General features: G+C 44.5%; 1 long non-coding RNA gene and 1 pseudogene across 1 annotated transcript; both read right to left on the reverse strand.

The window, feature by feature from the left end:
* Positions 1-1,776: 1,776 nt before the first annotated feature.
* LOC109443708 (torsin-1A-interacting protein 2) lies at positions 1,777-10,473 on the reverse strand (annotated as a pseudogene).
* Positions 10,474-11,820: 1,347 nt separating this feature from the next.
* Positions 11,821-17,904, reverse strand: LOC141568635 (uncharacterized). The gene is made up of 3 exons (XR_012491824.1): positions 17,644-17,904; positions 12,024-12,203; positions 11,821-11,902 (listed from the first exon to the last, which is right to left on the reverse strand). It is a non-coding gene; the product is annotated as an uncharacterized LOC141568635 (long non-coding RNA).
* Between the last annotated feature and the right edge of the window lie 5,886 nt (positions 17,905-23,790).

Genomic DNA, 23,790 nt, shown 5'->3' on the forward strand with positions numbered 1-23,790 from the left:
GTCATTCCTATGACCCTTAAAAAAATAAAAAACTATTAGATGATAAATTTTAGCAAGCCAAGAGATAAATGGAGAAAATTAGATAAAAGGATTAGCTGGAAATGCTAAATCCATTTTAATGCAAGACAAAAGCTAAAATTGCTGAGGAGTCATGGTTACAAAGCAGAAGGTAAATGTTATAAACTATGAGAATGTAACCAAATATCAGAATGAGAATGGTGGGGATAGAAAAGAGAGTGGGAGTTAATATAATCAGACTGACTTGCACAACTTTTATAGTTAGAGTATCAAAAACTATTTTCACCTGCTGAGTCAAGTAATAAGGGTATAAAGGAAATCACTAGAAGAATACTTCAGCCCATGAAAATCAAGTGGTGAAGAAAGAGTAGCGGAAAAAGGAGAAAGTGGAAGTACACTATTTTAATCATTGCTAATAGGAGGAATCAACTCTAAATAATAAAGAATTGGGGGCCGGCCCAGTGGCTCAGGCGGTTAGAGCTCCATGCTCCTAACTCCTAAGGCTGCTGGTTCGATTCCCACATGGGCCAGTGGGCTCTCAAACACAAGGTTGCCAGTTCAATTCCTCGACTCCTGCAAGGGATGGTGGGCTGTATCCCCTGCAACTAGCAACCTGGAGCTGAGCTGTGCCCTCCACAACTAAGACTGAAAGGACAACAACTTGACTTAGAAAAAAAGTCCTGGAAGTACACACTGTTCCCCAATAAAGTCTGGTTCCCCTTCCTCAATAATAATAATTTTTAAAAAAGAATTGAATACATCATTTGAAGTTATGGCTATAACAGTAATCAATAGGACGATTTAAAAAACTATACATCTCTTATATCATCAGAAGAACTACACAGGAAAAAGAAAAAAGAAATCATACAGATCATACAGTAAAATGTAAATATTTAAAAATTGTTAAAATGAAAGGATAGTATTAAGAAGATCAAACTAGTACCAAACACACCTTTAATGTGAATAAATAAAAATAACACAAATTCATGTATTAAAAGCAAAACATTCTCAGATTGGATCGTAAAACCAAACTATAAATAATGGATTAAAAGATACATCAATAACAAAGTAACTGATTTTTTACTCCCTTCCAGTTTGCTGGCATTCCTGCCTTTCTGACTAATTCAGTACAAAAGCCAGTTGGTAGCACCAGCAAGGTAGGCATCTCCATTGGCAGGGGTTGGGCACTGCTGGAAAGCTGGAGCAGGGTGTTGAAACTAATGTGAGAGTGGGGAGGAGTAGTGGTCTGGCGTGGGGTGCGTCAGAGCACAAGCAGGGTGAGGAGGGGGTCTACATGGTGTAGGGTGACTGAGCTGGAGTTTTGTGGTGCCAAACTGTAATTGGGGTAACAGTGAGAATTCATGATTTTATATATATATATATATATATATATATATATATAAATACATCTAGAGGTAAATGTGCATGTATTATCTATTTGTGTGCATGTATATACATTCACGCAAATATGTATTCCCTAGCTTTGACCAATGGGAAGGCCTGAAAGCAGTGACATCCCAAGAGCAATGAGCAAACCTAGAGCCTATATCTTCATTTCTAAGCACCATTAAAGAACAGAGGTCCGTGGGGAAATGGCTGATACCAGGTCTAGGGCAGAGAAAGTACTTGATGAGCCTGGAATGCCTGGTTGTGCCAGAAAGTAAAAAAGTGCTCAAAGAACAATGGAGACATGTCAAAAGAATACAGAAGCTAACCAGAAGTCTAGCTTAATCCCATCCCTGCCAAATTGTCTCAGACTAACCAAGTTCAGTGAAAAAGGAAATATAACAAAATATTATAGTAATACTACTACTAAATAATGATGGTAATAGGATTATAATTTATTGAGTAAATAGGAAGTCATGAGTCCACGTGTATGTATTATTCATTTCTATGCACGTACATACATTCATAAATGGGGAACTAAGAAAGGTTTCCTCACAGCAGAATAGCAGCTAATGAATGTAGAAGGAATGATTGAACTAGAAAATCATTATTTGGCAACAATCACAGGAATAAATAATTCAGCCAAGAAAACATCAATTAGTGCTAAAACTAATTGGTAGCAGTTTGATGAGGAATAGAATATTTACATAGTTTCAAAGTATCTTCCTACAAAATATTTATTAATTACAAAGAGGAAAAGAGTAACTCCACAGTGGAGAAACCTGGCAAACATCACTTAATTAGTGATCAAAGTTAACATCACAAAAATGGGACAAATCAAAATAATTATGTACCACCTGACAGAATGTAATGTGAAAAATACAGTGTCACTTTTTTTTGTTTTGTTTTTTGTTTTTAGCAGTCCACACAGTTTATTCAGCGCAGTAACAGGAGACAACTTCCCCCATGACAGACATAAGGCGGACACAGGCTACATCTCTGGGGTACATTCTTAATACAGACGAACAAGCAACTTCAGGTTTCACAGCACGGGGCAGGTATACAACAGCCATTCATTCCTCACTTCTTCCTTCCTAGAGAGCCCTGATTTTAGTAGGGGAGACGTGTGCCTACCCAGCCACCCGCAACCCCATTCCCTGTTGCCTGGCTTCCCGGCCTCCCTTGCGAACCAGTGCCTTTTAATGAGATGTAAGAAGAAAGCTGGAGGGCATTTTGAAAAAAGTATCTCTCCAAATAAGACAGAGCCTTCAAAGGAGAAAGCCCTTTGCTCCCTACTTGCAGCCTTTGATGGGGCCTGAACTGTTTGGAGCCCAACCAACCGCATTGCGAAACTAAGACCACAGAAGCTGATGCGATCAGGATCCCAGAGGGGAAACACAGCAAGAACCTGTGGCCTCGAGAACATTGTCCAGCTGCTACACAAGCAGAGGATTATCTAGCATCTGAAGTGGAATTTGCACATTGTTCAGTGGCTTCTGAGACGTTTTCAACAGCATTTTCTAAGTTTCTTAACCCGAACTCTGGTTCCGTGCGTCTCCTGAACAAGTGAAGGCCAGCACGTGGCTGTGTCCAGCGGGCCCTGGTTAGTGTTAAGAGGGACGTGTCCCTCGGACTCTGTAACACACATATGGAGTCCAGCTCGGTAACTCCTTTTGTCACCTATCTCACAGTACAGGGACTTTTCCATTTCCAGAGTAGGGGATTTCCAGGGTAGTTCAGTCACCACAGAGACAGAATAGTCTTTGTTTATGGAGAGCCCAGGAAGTGTAGACAGGGTATTTCTGCATGTGTTTGTTTCACCTACGTAGGTGTTGCCTGACAGAATGTGATTTCTCTGACAGTGACCAGTTATCCATAATGTCAAAGCCACACTGAGGCCAAAGAGAGACAATGATAAATAAATGATTATATATGAATAAATTGCAATATATAGAGATATATAATCACTGATTAATATATAAGAGGTGGAATTTAGAACAAAGCAGTTTCTTATTAAGATGTCTAGCTGTTTTACCAGAATCACCAACAATCAAGTGACAGTGAGGATGCTTTCCCACAAAAGTTATTCCTAGAAACATCATTATACTATAGACACTATGGGCCTCGCCTTGCCATTTGTCAATAATGAGGCTGTAGAGCTTTTTAAGGGGGCTAAGCTAATTCCAAACCAGAGAACATGAAATAGCATGGTTCTAGATGAACAGTCTGGCTGGAATACTGATTAAATTCGTGCTGGACAAAATAGGTGTAGACCATTGTAACAGATCCAACAATTTAAGCAGTTCCCCAAAGTAGTGACAGTCTGGATCAGATTTAAAAGGAGTCCTTTTCCTATCTTCCTTGGGCTTCTAGTACAAAACCCTCTAGAGTTGCCATGATTTTGACTATTTAAGAAGTTAACTGCTATGGCCAAGTTTTTTGTTTAAGGTTTTGTCTGTTCTGGTCAAGATTAACTAATGCAGGGTTAAAACCAGCTACTCTAGAGTAATGTATCCTTTTTCTAACCAGTGGAGGACCCAGAAGAAATGGGTAGCAAGCTTTTACAAAGGTCCACCTGGTCAGATTTTGGGGAGCCCACTCCAGTGGGAATGACCAAGGAAGAATAAGGCTTCTGTTAGCAGAATTATTAGGATAGCACTCAGGGCAATAATCAGCTCTGCTAATACGGTTCAAGAATACTTGGTAACATTCATCTGCAACAAGTTCAGTTTGATACAACCAGTGGCCTAGTTCTAAACTAGGGAACCTCTGTTGTCCACAGTCGGGGCAATGTGAATTATCCGAGAACATCTGGCCTACAGGGACAACACAGAAAGCAATGTAACAGTAAGAGGCAACAATGACAAAGAGAGACACCCAAATAATCAGTCCTATTACAGGTTTGCTTTAGCAATTTCTCAGTCTGACCACACCTAGTTGGAGGAGGTTAAATTTGGCTTGCACCTCCGTGCAATTCAAGATTTCATTGTCTATTTTTCACTCAACTGCAACTCAGTCTCTGAACTCAGGGACCAATTATCTCTATTACGTTATGAGTTACTTGCTAGGAGCACAGATCTCAGAATACCTCCTTCAAATCCCAGCTTTTCAAGGAAAGATAGGGCGCTAGTCTAGATATTTTCTCTTGTATGTTAATCAGTGGCTGATGTCATGCAGAGGCTCATGGCTTACTCTGCGTTGCTGGTAAGCTATTCTTTCTTCTTGGTCAAACAGAGGAGCTGACAGGTCCAATGGGTCTTTGTGGGCGCTGGCACTCTTGCCGTTGTAATACACGTACCCAAGTCTTAAGGCGCTGGCACTTGATGGCGATTTAGGGGGTTCAGGAAAACCTGGGAGAGTCCTCTTGAGTGTGGATCCAATGAAGTCTGTCTCGGGCGGACCTTAATCAGGACCCAGTCAGCAAGCAGCTGATGCTGAGGTGGCTGGAGAGTCTCAGAATCCTTCACATACAGAGTCTAGCGGAGTTTTAAATCGTCAACAGTCAACATCAGGGTGGTCTGGTCCATGACGACGGCCAGGCAGCACCCTTAGGACGCGGCCGAATAGCCAGTGTCACTTCTTAATGCTCTGGACAAAAATGAAGAACCTGAATCTAATCGTGAAGAAAAATCAGATGAACCCAAATTGGGGAACATGCTACACAAATGGCCTGTTATTTTCAAAAGTGAAATTGCCTGAAAATCAAGGACAGACTGAGGAACTGTGACAACTAAATGCTATGCATAATCTTAGATTGAATCCTTTTGTCATAGGGACATTATTGGGACAACGTTTAAATGGGGCCTGTTGTTTAGATGGCAATAAGGTATCAATAGTATATCAAATGTTACTTTCCTGATTTTAGGGGTTATATTGAGGTTATGATGAGAAAGTCCTTATTTGTAGGAATTACACAAAATTCAATAGAAAAGTAATTCAGAAAGATTGAAAGTCAAAGGACAGGCAAAAGCACATATACAAACTTTAAAAAGCAGAATATTGATCTTAATATTAGATAACATTTATTTCAGTGAGAATACATTAAATGAGATGAGGAAGACTACATAAATAAAGTTTGCAAATCACAATAAAAATTTAACAGATATAGATATGCCTGCTCCTTATAAAAGAGCATCAAAACTTTAGGAAATGCAAGATTTGTAGTTGGAGAGAATCTAATTCACCTCAGTCCATAAAGGTCAAATAGACCAGGAAAGTATGGCGATGGAGTATGTATCTAAGTAACTTCAACAGTAAGATGGAGCTAATTTAATATTCTTGGAAAAAGAGAATATTCCTTCACTTCAAAAACTGATTAAAAAATGCATCCAAAATTATATAATGATAAATAACCACAACAATAATCATAGCTAACTTCTATAAAACTTAAAAGTGTTCCAGGCACTATTCTAACACTATATAGATTTTAATATTTTTAGTCCTCATAACAACCCTATGATGATGAGGAGATGCAGAGACTCTCTTTGTCTTAGCCAACTGAATTGGACTGTCCATTACTTGTAAGTAAAAGCATCCGACCATGTTTCCCCGAAAATAAGACATAGCCGGACAATCAGCTCAAATGCGTCTTTTGGAGCAAAAATTAATATAAGACCCGGTCATATTTTACTATAAGACCCAGTATAATATAATATGTATAATATGGGGTTTGTATTAATTTTTGCTCCAAAAGACAGTCTTATTCTCAGGGAAACAGGGTATTTGAGGCTAGCTAGGAAAATTGAGAGCTCTGGGTTTCATTCAAAACCTGTATTCCAAAGCTGTGCATCCCTAAAGAAGTGCCCCAGTGTCAAACCCTCCTCCAACGCCCCCATGAGGGAATTAATGAGAACAGAAATGCCCCTAAATGTGTCACAGCCACTACCTGTTAGGGCCTTTCCTCACTCAGAATCTTCACTGTAAGTTCACAAATCACATGATTCCTTCCAAATAGAAAATTTCATAATTTTGTGTCTGCCCCAAGAACAACCACCATCCCTTCCACTGTGTCTGCCATTTTTATTTCATCTCCCAATGTCCAGGTGGACAGGACAAATCCCCTGGCTTCCAGGATGTCTAACCTCCAACCAACTTGATTTGTTGTAGCCTTTTCTCACAGCCTGCAATCCTCACTGGAATAGAACCCCATAGATCAAAGCTGTGGATTGATATTGCTACAAAACATCTGATTTGAATACTGTGTATGCAGTTTGAGGGGTGGTTAGTAAGCACTTTAAGAGGAGAGGAAAAAAAGTCTGCCCGAAGCACCAGGGGTAGGTGAGTGGTCCTGAGGCATCTGGGTAACCAGATTTCAGTGTAGCTGGCACATCAGCTCTCACACCCACGGTGCTCACAGACTCCCATCCTAGCACACTGGGTGACGTGGGCGGCACTGAGCAGCCAGTGCATGTGAGCAACATGCTTGAGTCCCCATCTCCCAAATAGAGAGCCTTTTCCGTAGAGTGCCCAGGTGGAGCCAAGTCTGGCTCAGACCTTCCTGCAGAGAAACTGGATATGGCTGGAGTGGACTTTTCAGCACTGGACCCTGAAGAAAAGAACTAGAGACTCATTCAAGAAGAACTGCTAGAGCCTGACTGAGAAGCAGGACAGAAGCTGCTCTCCCTCCCCACTTGCCCCAGCGTCATATGGAAGTGGAATCCTTCTGCAGTTAGCTGCCCCTTGCTGACTCCCTCCTGACCCCTTTCACTCCCCCACCTCCAATGTGAACCTGCTCCCTCTGGCTCTGTTACCCTCTGAGCTCCCCTGTCAATGGCCTTATTTTCCTCCCTCTTATAGTAACAACAGACTCCCCTACTGCTCCTGAGCATAAATGCAGTCTGGGAAGTGTTTGGAGGCAGAAACACTGATTTCCCAGGATTGTCAATGAATATGTGGGAAAGAGCACACAGTCTGTGAAATAGAGCCCCACGGGGAAACCAAGGGTTTATGGTTGCTGTACTGTGGAGCTGACTCCGGTGATGATTGGGTGAGGGTGGGGGAGAGCATTATGGGAGGAGCGTAGGAACCAGAGCTAAACAGATCTGGGTTCAAATCCCAGCTTTGCCAGCTGACATCTGTCACCTTGGTAAATTTACTTAACCTCTGTGAACCTCAGTTTTCCCAATCAATACTACCCTACAGATTATTATGAGAATTAAATCACCAATGTATCTGGCTCAAGGTCAGACCTCGCAGAATGTTAGTCTCCTTCTACTCCTCTTCCTCTCCAACCCCCAATACCCCAGGCCAGCGGCTACATTGGTAATAACACACACACACACACACACACACACACACACACACACACACACGACTCTCTGCCTCCAAAAATCTTTACCAGAAAAAATGTTTGAACTTTTACTTAGGATCCATTCTGTTAGCAGAAGTGGGTGTGATCCTCAGCATCTCCGTATCAGAATTGCCCTGGACAGTGGTTTTAAAATGCAGGTTCCTGGGCTGCATCCCAGACCTACTAAATGGAGAAGGGAGGTTCCCCAGCTGATTCTGGTGTACCCTGAAGCTCCAGATTAACCAGCTGTTATCCTTCTCGAAATAACAATCTCCAAAGAAGTTTCTACCCTTGACCCAAGGGGCTGTCAGATCCCAGAATAGGAACCTTAGAGATCCTTGGACATCCTTCTGGACCCTTTCTCTCCTTGCTGAGGAGAATGAGGCCCAGAGAGGGGGAATGGCTGGCCAAGGGCCACACAGTGAAGTAATTACAGTGAGGTAATGGCAGATTGACACTTGGCTGCAGGTGTCCTTACTAAAAGGTAATGCTTTTTTGGACAAAATAGGCTTTTTCAAGTTTATAAGACTCACTCACTTTTTATCAAGTGACAGAAGGAAGGAAGATCAGGATAGCATCTCAGCGGCCTCGTGGAGTGCTATGCTGGGAACAACTGTGGTTGGTCTGTGAGTCTCTCTCCAGCTGCTCTGGTAACAGTTCTCTTGCCATAACTTCAGGCCCAGGAGCTCCTGTATGCACAAGTATTGACCTCTCTGTGTCTCTTTGGCCTCTCTCTGCTTCCTTCTCTCCTCTGCATCTACTGTTACACCTCAGTGAATTTTCCTTCTGTCTCACATTCAGAATTCACCAAGAGGGATCTTGTTGACTGGGTTAGGAGCCACTCAACATGGAGCACCAAAAATGGACAGTTCTCTCGCCCAGGCCTCCTCAGAAGCCACGGCTCTTCCTATGTCCAGCCTGTTGATGGTTGCCTCCGGATAAGACCCAGACTTCCTCACCAAATAGAAATGGGCAGAGGAACAGGGTCATCTCACCTCAAGTCTAGAACTCATGCGCAAAGCGCCACTGCAATCTCTTTTCTCAGAAAGGAACAATAGCTGTGACACTTGGACAACTTTTCAGTCCATCTTTCCACTACACAGGTGGGGAGCTGAGCACACAGATGGAGGCTGGGCTCTTGGAGGGACAGAGGGCAGAATGTGGAGGCTGCTCTGGAACCCTGGGGTAGGATTACCATATTTAGCAAACAAAACACAGAACACCCAGTTAAACGTGAATTTCAGATAAACAATAAGCAAATTTTTAGTATAAGTATGTCCCATATTTCAGACATACTTATACTGAAAAATGTATTTACCGTTTATCTGAAATTCATATTGAACTGGTTGGTTTGCATTTTATCTGGGAGAGCAGGGACCAGGTCTGTTTTGCTCAGTGTTGAAGTTCCAGGACCTGCATCATTTCTGGCATATAGTAAGTAGACACTCAACACAACCTTGTTGGAATATTTAAGTGTGGAGGAAATCTTCTCAGAGGTCCCTCCTTCCTCACTAAGGGTAAACATATCCCCCAGGTGCCAGCTTTGAACAGGCAAATTGACTGATTCAATTTACCAAACTGGAGCACTTATCAAGTGTTAAGATCTGTGCTAAATCAATTCAGATACAGAGATAAATAAACTGTGGCTCTTGCCCTCAAAATGGTAATTGACCAGTAGGAGCAATAGATTTAAACAGAATTACAATAGAGTGTGATAAATGCTAGACAGTAAAAAACATAAGGCCAGGGCCAGGCAATCTTGCTCATCAACATATCCCCAAAACTTAAAAAATGGCAGACACTCAGTAAGTGGTAGTGGAATGTAATAATGGAAAGATGAAGATGTGAACAATGCATTGTGGGACCTCAGGGGTGAGGTGACTAACCGAGGCAGGTATGATGGTGAAAAAGGAGGTAACATCTGATGTGGGTTATGATATAGGAACACAGCAGGAAGATGGAGAGGAAAGCACACTCCTGACAGAGGACCAGAGTGAACACAAATATAACACTACAGTGAGTAGGGAGTAATTCACAGAGACAAGAGATGAGGTCTGAAATATGGAGGGCCTTGAACACATGGCCAAGGAGCTTGGACTTTTTTGTATGCGTAATGGATGGTCATGAAAGACTTTTGAGCAGAGCTGTGGCACGAACTTCAGGAGATTCCTCCAGCATTAGCACAGAGGACTGTCGTGGAGACAGACTGAAGGCCAGAAGAGCCATGAGAAATCACCAAAATAGCCTGGTCTGGAGGTCTAAACTTGTAAATTATTAGGGCTATGAGGAAATCAGCCTGGAAAGCTGAGGACTCACTGTGACTGCCCTCCTCTGTTCCTGCTTGCTCCTAAGTGCTCTGGGGCTGTAGGATGGGAGGTTGCACTAAGAGGGGGAAATCCAGGAGGAAGGGGAGGTGGGAGGCAGACAAAGACACACTCCCTTCCTTCACATCACCGCTGGCTTATGGGGAAAGCAGCACTAGAGCAATTGGAGGATGACTGCCGGTCCCCGGGCTCCTCCCTCCCACTGTGGGAAGGAGAAGGTCTCACCTGGGCTGGCACAGCTCAGAGTTCTCTGTGGTCTCCAAGTGGGAGCTTACCCTCAGTGGGACCCGACATGCCCAACAAGGTGCAGCAGCCATCTCCTTCTTGGAAGTGATCCAAAAACAGTTTCCAGAGAGATCACCAAAAGTTCTAGCTGGAGGAGGGCAGAAGAGATCAACTAGTTCAGTCCCTGGGCCCAGGGCCACATCCTAGGTACATACCCCTCCTCCTCTCTCTCATCTCACTGCTCCATTTGGTCCATTTCTAGACCCCTAGACCCTGGATGTAGAAGGCATAGGGTTTGAAGTTAGACGAACCTGGGTTCAAATCCACCCAGTTGTGTGACCTTGTGTAAGTCACCTCACCTCTGTGAACATCAGTTTGTTTGCTTGATAAATAGCACATACCTCACAACCATCATGAATTAAGTAAAATACTTCATATGAACATATTTAGAACCGTGCCTGGCATGTAGTTGAACTTCCTCGAACTGCCTGGCTCCTTCATTCCTGACATGATGGAGAGCTTTATCTATAGCCTGGAGGACCACCTGCCTGGAGGATCACCTGCCTGGAGGACCACCCGCCTGGAGGACCACTCGCCCTTACTTTATTCATTTACCCGACTGATATATTTCAGGCCCTTACTATGTGCCAGCTCCTTTCTAGGTGCTGGAAAAACAATGACAAACAAAACAGATATAATCTCAGCCATCATGGAAGTTCCATTCTCTTGAGGGAGAACAATATTAATTAAATGATGACAAACAAAAATAAAATCATTCATGGTAATAAGTACAAGAAGGAAGGAAACCACACCCAATTATTCTAAGGAATTCCAGTGATGGAGCCTTGGGCTGGCACACCCTTGGCATAGCCTGGGCCAGGGGGAATACTGGGGGCCTCACTTTCCTGTTAACTTGTTTCCCAGAAGCTCCAGTTCCCAAAACAAATGTATTTGGAATAGGGAACTTGGGAGGGGAAAACTGGAGTGGTCCCAGATCCAATCCTGAACCAGTTTCCCCAGACCCATCCCTACCCCAAAATAAACAAAGCCCCTGCCAGGCTGCCTGGTCAACAACACCTCCCCAGGGAAAACAGACCCTGCCACAGAGTCACCATGAAATTCTTCACTGTCCTGCTGCTGGCCAGCTTGGCCTCCTCCTGTCTCTCTGTCCTTGATAGTAAGTCTGACACCCTTTTGTGCCCTAGAGCTCACTGAGCTGTCAGCTGAGCAACCTCAGCACTAGGAAGGCCTTTCCTTAACCCTTGTACTGTGCTGTGTGGAGAGGTGGGGAGATGCAAAGCAAAAGTTCATACCTTGGGTAACCGAAGTATGGAGGCGGGGGTCTAGAGCACATGGCTCCTGAAATCCTGCAGCCTAGAAAGCCTGGGGCTGGGGCTGGGGCAGAGGGACCAAACTGGACCCAAATCAGGGAAGACTGTGGGTCAACAGCGATTCAGATAAGATTGCAGCCTCTGATGATGCTGTACACCCCAGGCAGTCACTACCCTTCTTTGGACCTCTCTGCCTCCCTCTGTACAATACTCACATTCATTCAGCAGGTTTTTATTAAGTACCTGCTCTGTGCTGCACACATAGTTCCAGGTGCTTGGGATACACTAACAAAATAGACAGAGACTTCCATCATCACTGAAATTACATTCTAAGAGGAAGAAACAAACAATAATAAATTACATGGTGTTAGAAGTGCTAAGAAAAACCTAAAGCAGGGTAAGAGAGGTGGAGAACGCTGGGGCAGGAGGGGTGGCATGGGAGCATCTCACATGTTAAATGTCTTCAGGCCTCTGGAGCCATTTAGTTTTTCAGAGCCCTTTTGTTTTCAGAGCCAAAAGATGAAATCCACTTGGAGGCTCAGCCCACAGATGCCTGTAAGTCTCATGTTGGCATTCTTTAGAGTAGTTGGTGGGGGTAACAAATTGTCCAGTCAATGATGAATTCTCCACCTGAAGAGGAAGGGAAGCAAAGACAACCCCTACAGGTGTCGGACCTTAATCTTTCCTGCTGTACTGACTGGTCAAGATCTGGGCCAGGAACAATTTGAACAGCACTTCATGATGGGTAGTCATTGGAGATGGGAGTGGGGACTACTTTGCAGACCTAAATGCTAGCAGGTAAGTAGTTTCAGCTCTGAGGTGATGATGCTGGCGGGGCTCATGGGGCCCAGGCTCCCCACGCCCACAGCCCAAAAGCCATGCACATTGCAGGATTCTGCTTTGTTGGTTATCTGTAAACATGGTTTAATCTCAAGCTAACCTCCCTTACCTGTGAGAAGCTAGAGAGGGAGACTCAAGCAATACCCAGAATTCGGAGGAAAAGAAACAATATTTATGGAACCCCTCCTATGCACCAGGCACTGGGACAGGTGTTTGCATAGTTACTCTTTTCACTGGGAAGGCGGATTTGCTAGAAGTGGAGTTCTTGTTCAAGGGCATTCACAATCAGGGACGAGCCTTTCAGCTGCTCATCGATTTGGATGCTGGTACGAGACCTCAGTCCTGGTCTACACAAATTGAGCAATGACTCAACCCTGATCCCCTCCACCGTGCTGGCTGGCTGCTTCCCCCTATGAGCTCTTTTTCTGCCCCTCACTCACTCCATTTCTTGGTCCCAGCTACGTAGCTCACCCCCAACAGCCACCCCAAGAATGACCAAGTCTCCAGGGAGCGCCTTTCTAAAGAGTCTGTGTCTCCAGAAAAGAGCCGGTTTCTGAAGAGGAGGTTGTGATCGAATCCATCAAGAGACCAAAGAATCACACCCCTGAGCTGCTTCACCCCATAGCCCAGAAGGACAGTTTCAGAAATGCTGCCTTTTGATTAGAAGAGATGACAGCACTCACTCCAGGGGCTTCTCAGGAGCCAGGGAAGAGGGGAAGGGCTGGGAAGGCATTGAGCAGAAAAGAGCAGGGGTTGCTCGCTTCCTTGGGGGAAACGGGTGGGGTTAGAAAGAGAAAGGAAGCTGCAGGGGGGAACAAGAATTAAAGGTAAATGATATTCAGAGAATCCGTTGATCTCCTGTGCCAGCACTGTAGAAAGAATTGCTGGAGTGTGGGGAATGGTGGGGGCAGTAGCCTTACCCTGACATTTCTCTCCCAATATTCCTCAGCAACCACCTCAGAGGAAAAACTGGCCAAGATTGGCCATAAAATTGGGAAGAATCTGGACAAAACAGTGAAAGAAACCATGAACTATCTGGAAAGCTTATTCCCCCGTGCCTCCGAAGTCAAGAAGCCCTAATGATGACAATGCCCATATCCCCGGCTAGGCCATGGGAGGTGCCTACAGTAACCACATACCGCCCACCTTGACCACCATCTCTTAGCCCCTCACATTCATCATTAAAGCATTGCATTCCATGCCTGGCTCTGTGGTGTCTGTTGGGGCAGGAAAGGACAGAAGCTGCCCACTCTACTAGGATTCTTCCTTAGTTATCCCATCCCTTTGATTTTAAACTTCTCCTCCTCCTCAGCTTACAACCCTGTTCAAGTCTCCACATCCCAAAATATCTTTTGTGAAGTCTTGGCCCTCCTCAGCTGCCCCCTGCCACGTGGATGCCCATGGCCTCCAGGCTACCTCACCCGGCTACTCCTCATCCCTCTGCAGTCTGCCTCTTCCCAGCCACCAGCCTGCAGCAACTGCTCTCCCAAAAGTTCCTGACAACAACAAATGCGTGACTATTTTCAAGTCCTGACTGCCTTCATTCTCTCTGTAGAATTGGACCCAATTACTCCTTGCAGAAACTTTCTCCTCACTGACCTTCCATGACACTGCACTCTCCTGATTTTCCCAGTGCCCATTTCCTTTCCTAGCACATTTTCTGACTGCACACTCTGTGCTCCCAGGGTCCCATCCTGTGCGGTCTTTCCTCCTCTACACCATCATCTGCCAGGACCTCAGCTTCGCCTCAGGGTGGATGACACCCTTTGACCTGTTCAACAAACATCCAAGTGTTTACTACGTATGGGACTTGGCTACCTAATATATGCCAACCGCCCCCCAGCCCTGGCCGGTCTTCACTGTAAAGGCATATAGGACTCAATGAGGGGCAGGGGAAGCATGAGAAAATAAAATCTCTTTCCCTCTTACAAATGGAGGGAAGTCTGTGCATTTAAGGGCAGATAGGATGGCTGGAAAGGATCTATGAGATAATAGGAAATATATGTATTGGTCTCTGCCCCCAGTTCCTGGCACAGAGCTCCTGAAACCCTTGTAATTTCCTAAGTGATAAGAGCACCTTTTGTTCTAATGAGGCAACACTGAGTGGGCTCCTGGTTGGGGCCTGGTCACCAGAAAGACCAAGACATGAATAGAAGCATGGAATTTTCAGCACCCCCCCCCACATCAAAGGGGAGATGGGCTGGAAATGGAGTTAATACCTGAGCATGCCCATGTGAGGAAGCCACCATAAAATCCCAATAGTATGGGGTTCAGAGAGCTTCCAATTGGTGAACACTCCACATACCAGGAGTGTGACACACCCCTAACTTCACAGAGACAGAAGTTCCTGCTCTCGGGATCCTCTCAGACGTCACCCTATGTATCTCTTAATCTGGCTGTTCATCTGTATCCTTTATCACATCCTTTAATAAACTGGTAAATGGAAGTGTTTCCCTGAGTTCTGTGAGCTGCTCTAGCAAATTAATAGGATGCAAGGCAGGGGTCATGGGAAACGCCGATTTGGCTACAAATCAGAAGTTGTGGGTAACCTGGGGACCTACTGCTTGTGACTGGCAACTGAAGTGGGGAAGAGTAGTCTTGTGGGACTAAGCCCTCAACCTGTGGGATCTGACACATGCCGCTGGTGTCAGAATTGAGTTCAACTGAAGGACACTCACATGGTATTCCAGAATTGCTTAGTCAGGGGAAAACCCTATACCTTTGGTGACCAGAAGTGTTGTGTGTGAGAGTAAAGACTCACAGACTTTATTCGAGTCTTCCCAACTCAGGAGCCACCTCTGATCTCTACTGTCCTACCCCCAGGACATATAAAAAGATGTGTCCAGAAGATTAAGAGTGACTGACCTACTGCAATGCATGGCTGGCAGTGTCCTGGCCTAGGAAATCTGGAAGTGTGTTTAGAGAGGAAACAGACAAAATAATCTCCTTCATCCCTTTGCTTCCTCCTCGTGTAGAAAGTTCCACCTGCCCACTTTCCCTGTTTTACCCACCCTCCCCTCCAATACAAGGACCTACTTACAACTCCACCAACCTATAGAGAAAGTTCTTTTATGGGTCTTTCTCAACCTATACCTTGAGGCAAGGCAAAAATTCTTGCCAAAATGACAGGGGAGACAGTGAAAGATTATGGAGTTCAGGAAGGAATTGGAGGGGGAGTTTCTTGAGAAGATTAGATTAGGAAGGCTGAAGTGTCTTGGAGATTAAAAACCTTGACTCATCCTTCTGACCCTCTAGTTCAGACCAATACAGAAAATGACATGAAAGTCATTACCTACTGGAGATCAAAGCAAAGTATCCACCTTACTAATGGCTGGACAGATGTGCTATAAACCCCAAATGCAGGGCTATCTGTTAAAGCTGATTAAGAGACCTCGGGCTACAGGGGCCTTCTACTCTCTCCCCATCCCTGCCTAATTCACAGGCTGAACAGAGACAGGGCTGGCGAAGCCACAGTCAGGCTCTCTCCTGTAAGATCACCTACTCTTCCCCAGAGAGTAAGCAAGGAATGGAAAGATAGGCTGGAAAGTGTTCCCTCCAACCTGCTCCTCTTGTGAGGAAGGGACATCTAAGAGAAAGAGCCCCCAGTACAGAGTTATCTTCTCTTCATTCAACCTTTTGGGGTTAAAGGGTTGGCTTGTGGTCTGTGATCAACCACAGGTACAACTAGAGAGAGGAGAAGGGACCAACCGTGCATCAGAGCAGTCTCCCACTTTGCAGATATTTGGCCATTTGTGACCTATGAAAGTGGCCATAACATAAGGCCCGTTGATTTTTATAGCTCCTACTATGTGGCAGGAACAAATAAGAACTATATTTCCAAATAGAAAATGTGGAAATAGGTTTCCAAATGTTTTACACATATTTACTCATATAATCCTTACAAGAGACAAAAAATTTGTTATCCCGGTTTTCGGATGAAGAAAATGAAGTAACAGGTTCTCACCGTTATTCTTTGCATATTCTCCCAGAATCAGCAGGGTGGCCACTTTACAGTTGCCCCCAAAGGCCTCTGAATTGGGTACAAGTAGGACCCAAATTAACGCTAAGACTGTACTGTGCCCTAAACTCTGTTTGCTCTCTCCAATCAGCTCAGCTCAGCTCACCTGCAGGTTACAAAGTAACTACTCCCTGGCAGCATAAAATATCAAATAACTCAACATTAGCAAGCAAAAAAATGCCCTAAATTGAACAAGAACCCCCTCCTAATTTCAAAAGTAACAAAGAACAAAATTTAAATACACTTTCTTTTAAATTAAAATGCAAGGAAATGAAAGTCCAAAATTCTTCCCTTCCCAATTTCTTACTCTGCTCGTTCTTAGCTGGGAGGTCTCACTCCAAAAAAATCTAGATACGTCCACTTGCCTGGACATCCCCCTTCCTAAGGAATATCCATTTCCACAAGGTCAGTTCTCTACTTCCCCCAACTGGCTGCCAGGGCTCTGCTGGGCCTCCCCACCTGAGTAAACACTGACCTCTCATGATTGGGCTGAGAGAGTGTTCTTTCTGTTGATCGAGCTGTTGGGCAGAATAAGGTCTGGATGGGAAGGGAAAGGGAAGGTACACACTCTCTCCCTTTAACTTCAGCTCCCCAAGAGTGGGTAGGGGTTAGGTACCTGAGTCTCCATCCTCTCCCTGGCCTGGGGGACCCGTATGGCCATATCTCTGAGGTGGGACAGGAGAGAGATTGTGGTGAGATCTCAAACCTCCTAAGGATGAGGAGGGTGGAGAGCCACTAGCGTGGGGAGTGTTCCTTGGGGTCACCGGGAAAAGCTGTTATGCCTGCAGGCAGGGGACTGGCTGCATCCTGGTCTTTAACCCCTGAAATGTGAGAACCTCCCAAGTTGACTTAATCTATCTTCAAGTAGCTCAGGGGTCCTTCTTTTTCAAAGTCAGTGTAACTAGGACACAGAACACTGTGGCCGCAGCTCCACTCCAGCAAAACTTTGAAACACAAGCATACTCTCAACTATGTACCCAGAACCAAGTGCATGGTTTGTTTGTTTGTGTTTTTTTTTGGGAGGGGGGAACACGGGGTGAGGCTTTAGAGGGTGAGGGCAAAGAAACCTTTGATGAGGGCTTAAGGGGCAAGAGAAAGGTGTCGTGGAGTGCTGGCACTCAGTCACAGCCACCTCGTGTGCACCTTCCCCACAGAGCTTCTCTGAGTGGTGCTGTGGCTGAGAGATGAGCCCGCCTCATCTGTGCTACTCACATGTGTCATCTCCAGTCGGCAGCTCACGGCAGCACAAGGGGCCAGAATTTGGCTTGCTTCGCCAGGGCAGAATGCAATTGGCACAGAAGTGATGACAAGGCATCTCGATGAGTGTCCTCCTGGCATATGAGGCACTTGAGCTCAACGAGAGTCAAGTTGCTAATGTAGGCAATGCAACATGGCAGAAACTTAGTGGTATCTGAGAAAATAGAGAAAACCTTGACTTCTCCTCACCAGGATGCTTTCAGTCTGTGCCAGTTCTTTGGCGTTCCCAACACATGAACTGAAACCTCAGTTGGGAGAAATCTCGGTGAACAAAAAGGGGGCTATGTAATAAACCTTGACAAGCTCAGGGGTGACTGGGTGGCAGGCCCGATACGCTCCGTGACCAAAAATAAACACACAGGCTGGTCTGATCATAAATTCCTAACTGAGCAGGTCCCATCCCAAGCCTGTAGCTTCCTTGGCAAAGGTCAGTCTTGACCTTAAGCAAGCCCTGTCCACTGTTCTTATGCATCTAGGATAACACACCTTTGGAATGTCAGAGTCATTTTCTTTTCCAGACCCCTCGGATGCACAGTCACGGGCACCAGAGCACAAGACAACAAACACCTCATTGTTATCATGTTGCCCACATGCCATCTCTATTTACTGTAAATGTTAAATATTAACTATCCTGTACCCACCAATGTAAAAGAAGTATGTTCCTCCATTTTGCTTTTTAGGCAGTCCTAGAGATGTCCCCACTTTGCTTTCTCCCACCTCCTTAATCTACACCACCAATGGGTTTCACGTAACCTTCATTACGTCTTTCCTTTGATTCTAAGTGTAAAAAATGAGCTACAAAACTGCCATTCTCCAGAGCACAATTTCAATCTGTTGAGAACTTGCTTCTGGGCATGTCCTCAAAATTTTGGCTCAAATAAACTCTTATAAAATTTTTCTCTAGGTTTGCACATTCTTTCATCAACATCTCCCATGGAGAGCTTAATTTTGGCATTAAGTTTCCCATTAGAGGATGCGGAACAAGCCTACTCTCTCTTCTCTCAAATTGGGGAACTGAAGATGTTTCTGTTGTGATATTTATAAATTTAAAATAATGCTCCCAATAATCCCAATTTAATTCAGATGTAACTCAGATCTATTTTTTTCCTGTATGAATTCCCTTTCAATGTGTTTGAGGGTCCTCATCACAGATTCCTGGGCATGTCCCCTCAGATTATGGGCAATACCTCCTCCCCACCTCTAAATAACTGTCCCTGTCAAATTTAGCTAACGATACTTGCAGTGTTCATCACTAAACCTCCTGGTCTTTTCTTTCCCCACGCTAAGCAAGCCACTGTCTACACTAGTTTCCTCTGTCCACTCTCCCTCTAGCAGTCTCACTCCACTTTGCATCGTTGTTAAATCTCTCTAGGCCCCATTCATCCTCCCTGATGTATGAGATGTGATCAAAACATACAGTGAATGTTTAAATAAAAAAAATTATTACAGTAAAAGACACATTGCCATTAATTACCCTCAAAATACCCTCACTTCAAACACACTTATCCCATCATTCTTGTCACTTTCTGAAGCAGTTCTGGAAGTCCTCTTTCCTGAGTGTCTTTATTTCATCCTCCATCCTAGCAAATGCTTCATGTCACACATAGCTTCTGGTGCGGCAATTTCTGTCAAATAAAAACATTACAGTGTATCCTCATCCACTTTATTCACCAGATCTGGCATCGTGCAACTTCTGGCTCTTCCCTAAAGTCAAAATGACCATGAAAGGAAAACATTTTGAATCAATTCAGGTCATCAAGGCAATCACGACAGCACAACTAAAGACACTCACAAAAGAGGACTTCCAGAACTGCTTCAGAAAGTGGCAAGGACAATGGGATAAGTGTGTTCGAAGCATGGGGGAGCATTTTGAGGGGGATTAATGGCAATGTGTCTTTTACTGTAATAATTTTATTTTATTTAAACATTCATTGTATGTTTTGATTACACCTCGTAGAAATGAGTAAATATTCTGCTCTTTTCTAGTTCTATCCTTAAAAATATTTAGGTGTTGAAACATTTCCTTTGTCTTTTAATATATCTCAAGCATGACCTCTAAAAACTCAACATTTCTCCCAAGAAAATCTCTTTTCCCCCAGTTCAATCAACAGAACTTCCTTTTTTTTTGCTGATTTTTCTCGCTATAAAACTAAGACTTGTATCTCACATAGAGCCCATGTCTCCTTGATTCCCTCAACAAGTCTGGTTTCTAGAGACAGCATGTTCCAGGTACAAGACATATTCATTTCACTCTTATCCTTCAAGTTTGTAATAATTCCATTGAATGTTTCTCTGCTTTCACCACATTGGCATTTCCTCCATATAAGGCTCCTGGTCCTTTTGATCTTTATGAAGCCCACCACACCTCTGTGGTTAATTCTACAGTGGGTGTCCAAAATCCGCAGCTCTGGTAAGGGCTTAATAAATGTACAACCCAAAGCCAACTTGAGACTGTGTGGTAGGAAATAATTCTAGGAGCCTGTGGACATGCCATAAATAACACGCCTCCATCATTCCTTCTGTGGTTTTAAATGTAGTTCAAAACAAAGTAGACAGTCAGGATCTGGGACAGCCAACCTAGCATCACTTACTAGAAGTTAGCACAAATAATCTAAAGTCAAAATTTAGTATTCTTATGTTCTGTACACACATGGAATTGGGGTAATTTCATTCCAGCTTCAACTGCACCCATAAAGTTGCAGGTTAGAATTACCTTCTGAACCTCTGCCTGTTAAAATCCATGGTGCTGGAGTTCTCCCCAGACCAGTCCTTGAGTTTACCATCAAGACTCCAGGGAGGCCCACAAGCATGTCATCCCTCCACCCCTCTGAATCCAGCCAATAGAGAAGGTACCCCAAGAACAGAGGGCAAAAGGAGACCAAATGGCCATTTTATTAATGGTCAGACAAGTGTCAGCCAACCCACAGCACTCTGACCTCTCTGGCAAACTGAGCTGGAGAATGCAATTGAAATGTGAGTCTAAAAGGAGCCTCCTCTGCTTCCTCCCTGCCTGAGACACTAAAAGGAGGGAAACAGCCGACATCCCCCAGGGGAGGGGTGGGGTGGGAAACCCTGTCCAAGTTTGTGTGTGTTTGCATCAGGAGGGGGCAGCAGAGAAAGAGACAATGCTAGTTCCCGTTAATGCATTAATTCCAGTCCCTGATGAAACATGTCCAACGAATGTTTTGTCTCTCCAGCTGCCATAGCATCTCACCCTGCAGAGGGAACAGTCACCTGGAAAAGGAGATCCTTTCATCTTGTATTGTAGTTTTCTAATTATAAATTACCACAAATATACTAGCTTAAAACAACACAAATTTATTACCTTATAATCCTGGATGTCAGAAGTCCAAGATGGGTCTCCTTAAACTAAAAATCAAGGTGTCAGCAAAACCACAATCCTTTCCTGAGGTTCTAGGGGAGAATCCATTCCTAGATCCTTTCCAGCTTCTAGAGGCTGCCCACATTCATTGTCTTATAGACCCATTCTCTCGTTTTCAAAGCCAGCAAAATCTAGTCAAGTTCTTCTCCTTTTGCCATCAATCTGGTTCTCTCTTCTGAATTTGTCCTCCACATTTAAGGACCTCTGAGATTACATTGGACCCACCCAGATAATCTAGGATAGTCTCCCTATTTTAAAACCAGCTGATTAGCAATCTTAATCCCATCTGTAACCTTATTTCCCCTTTGCCAGATAACCTAACATATTCACAGGTTCTGAGGATTGGGACACGGACATCTTTGGGAGTCATTATGTATGCTACCACATTTCTCCTATTCCCATGGGATCAGCTACAACCAACATCGCCTTAGTCCTTAGTACCACAGGAATCAGTTGCCAGAGGCCCCAAACCGTCCAGCTAAGTACTGAGGTCTATACCCCATTTTGATTGCTTTTAGAGGAAGGTGGACAACCAAATGCCTCCTGTTACGCCTGTTCTGCTTTCCTCAATCATTGCCAAGGCCAAGCCAAAGACTCCAGGACTCTGTTAACCAGACACGTATCTCCATGCAGCTCTGTCCACCCCTAACCCAACGCAGTCCTCTGCCTGGCTTCTTTCTCCCAAGCCCTTTTTTTGGACCCTCTAGAATTCCTGATCTCTGATCAGCAAACTCCTTGATACTGCCAATGTCTTGTTTTGAATGTTCTCTCTATTGCCTATTCTTAAATGACATTTTCAAATTTCCTAAGAATCCCACAGCCACTACAAGGTTCTCTGTGGAAGTTGCTTTCTCCCTTGGCACCAATTACCTCAGAGCTGGAAAGTGGGAAGAGGAGTCCTCCTTGCTCCCCATTGCTGCTCCAACACCATGGCTCCTCCTTCCAACTTCAAAAACTCCACTACTTTGAAGCTCAGGACACAGGCTGCCCCTCTTTCCAGCCCCCTCCCTTATGCACTCATGACCTCAGTTCCTGCTCTTCTTTTCCCCACTTGCTCCTGTCATCATGCTTGATGATGTTCAACATTCACACAGGTGACCTTCTCAACACCCTCACTTCTCAGTTTTTGACATTTGTGCTTCAGCCTGTACTTTGCTATAATAACCTTCAAAATCTCCAATTCAGGAATCTCATCCTCTGTCTATAATGTCCTGTCCTTCCATCTCCTTTACTCTAGAAGTCCAGTTGTAACAACTCTGACCTTATCCAGACCTCCAATCTACTGACTCCTCCATTTTTCCCATCTAGCTAATGATTCTATTTCCCAGGCTTTCTTGCAGGTAGATGTGGCCATGTGACTAGATTCGCCAGTAGGATGTGAGCAAATTTGATAAGGGCAAATTATGGGTGGTGTCCTTGACAAAAAAAAAAAGAAGTATGTCTTCCCCTTGTCTTTTCTCCCCTTCCCACTGACTGGAATGAGATGAAGAGGTGGGAGCTGGAACAACCATCACAGGCCACTAAATGGAAGCCACATACTGAAAAAGAAAGAGTTACAAAATAAAAAGAGCCTGAGGGAGAATGTTTGGAAAGATTCAAGATGGCAAAGTAGATAAATGCTATACTTGCCTCATCCCATGAACATATCAAAATTACAGCTAAATTATAGAACAATCAACCTGGAGAATCGTCTGAAGTCTAGCTGAAAGAAGTTTTATAACTAAGGATATAAAGAAGAAGCCACATCAAGACTGGTAGGAGGGGCAGAGACACAAACCAGGCTAGTCCCAAAACTCCATGTGGTGGATGAAAATTGGGAGGGAACTCTCTGCCACAGAGGTTCCCCACAGAGGAGCAAGGGACCTCAGCCCCACACCATGCTCCCAGCCCAGAGTACTCGTGTCAGGAAGAGGAGCCCCAACCACATCTGGTTGTGAAAAATAGTGGGGATTCTGACCGTTTAGGTAGGATGGAAGGCTGCAGGAAACCCAGATGTCCTCTTAAAGAACCCACACTGGCTCACTCGCAGGCACTCACCCTGGGTTCCGGCAGAGAGAGTGACTCAGGAGGCATTGGAGACATATGGGGGGCAGAGATTGTGGCTTCAGGGTGTGAGCTGGAAGATAGTCGCCATTTTCCCTGTGTGGGGTCCTTCTCCCATGCATCCGGCAGGTGGGCACCATCTTTTCTGTGCTGAGCCCTCCCCCACAGGCCAAATCTGAATGTGAATTGGTCTAATGAGTTTGCTTGCTCCACCTGGTGACTCACTGAGACTCCACCACACCCAGTTCCTTACTGCAAGAGGCTTTATCAGCAGCTGAAACTTAGACAAGGTAGCAGAAAACACCCAATAGGAACAGCAAAAGGAAAAAAACATTTTTTTAATGAGGATAGTTTAAGAGATCTCTGGGACAACATCACGTGTAACAACATTCACACCATAGGGGTATCAGAAGGAGAAGAAAGAAAGCAAGGGATTAAGAACTTATTTGAAGAAATAATGACTGAAAACTTTCCTAAAGGAAATAGACATACAAGTCCAGGAAGCACAGAGAGTCTCAAACAAGATGAAGCTACACAGGTCCACGCCAAGACACATTATAATTAAAGTGGCAAAGGTTAAAGACAAAGAGAGAATCCTAAAAGCAGTGTTGTGCGGAGTATCAGGCGGGGTCTCAGCTCCCACTCCCCACACAAGAACACAGGACATGGTGAGGCCA

This window comes from Rhinolophus sinicus, linkage group LG02 (assembly GCF_036562045.2).
Source record: "Rhinolophus sinicus isolate RSC01 linkage group LG02, ASM3656204v1, whole genome shotgun sequence".
NCBI lineage: Eukaryota > Metazoa > Chordata > Mammalia > Chiroptera > Rhinolophidae > Rhinolophus > Rhinolophus sinicus.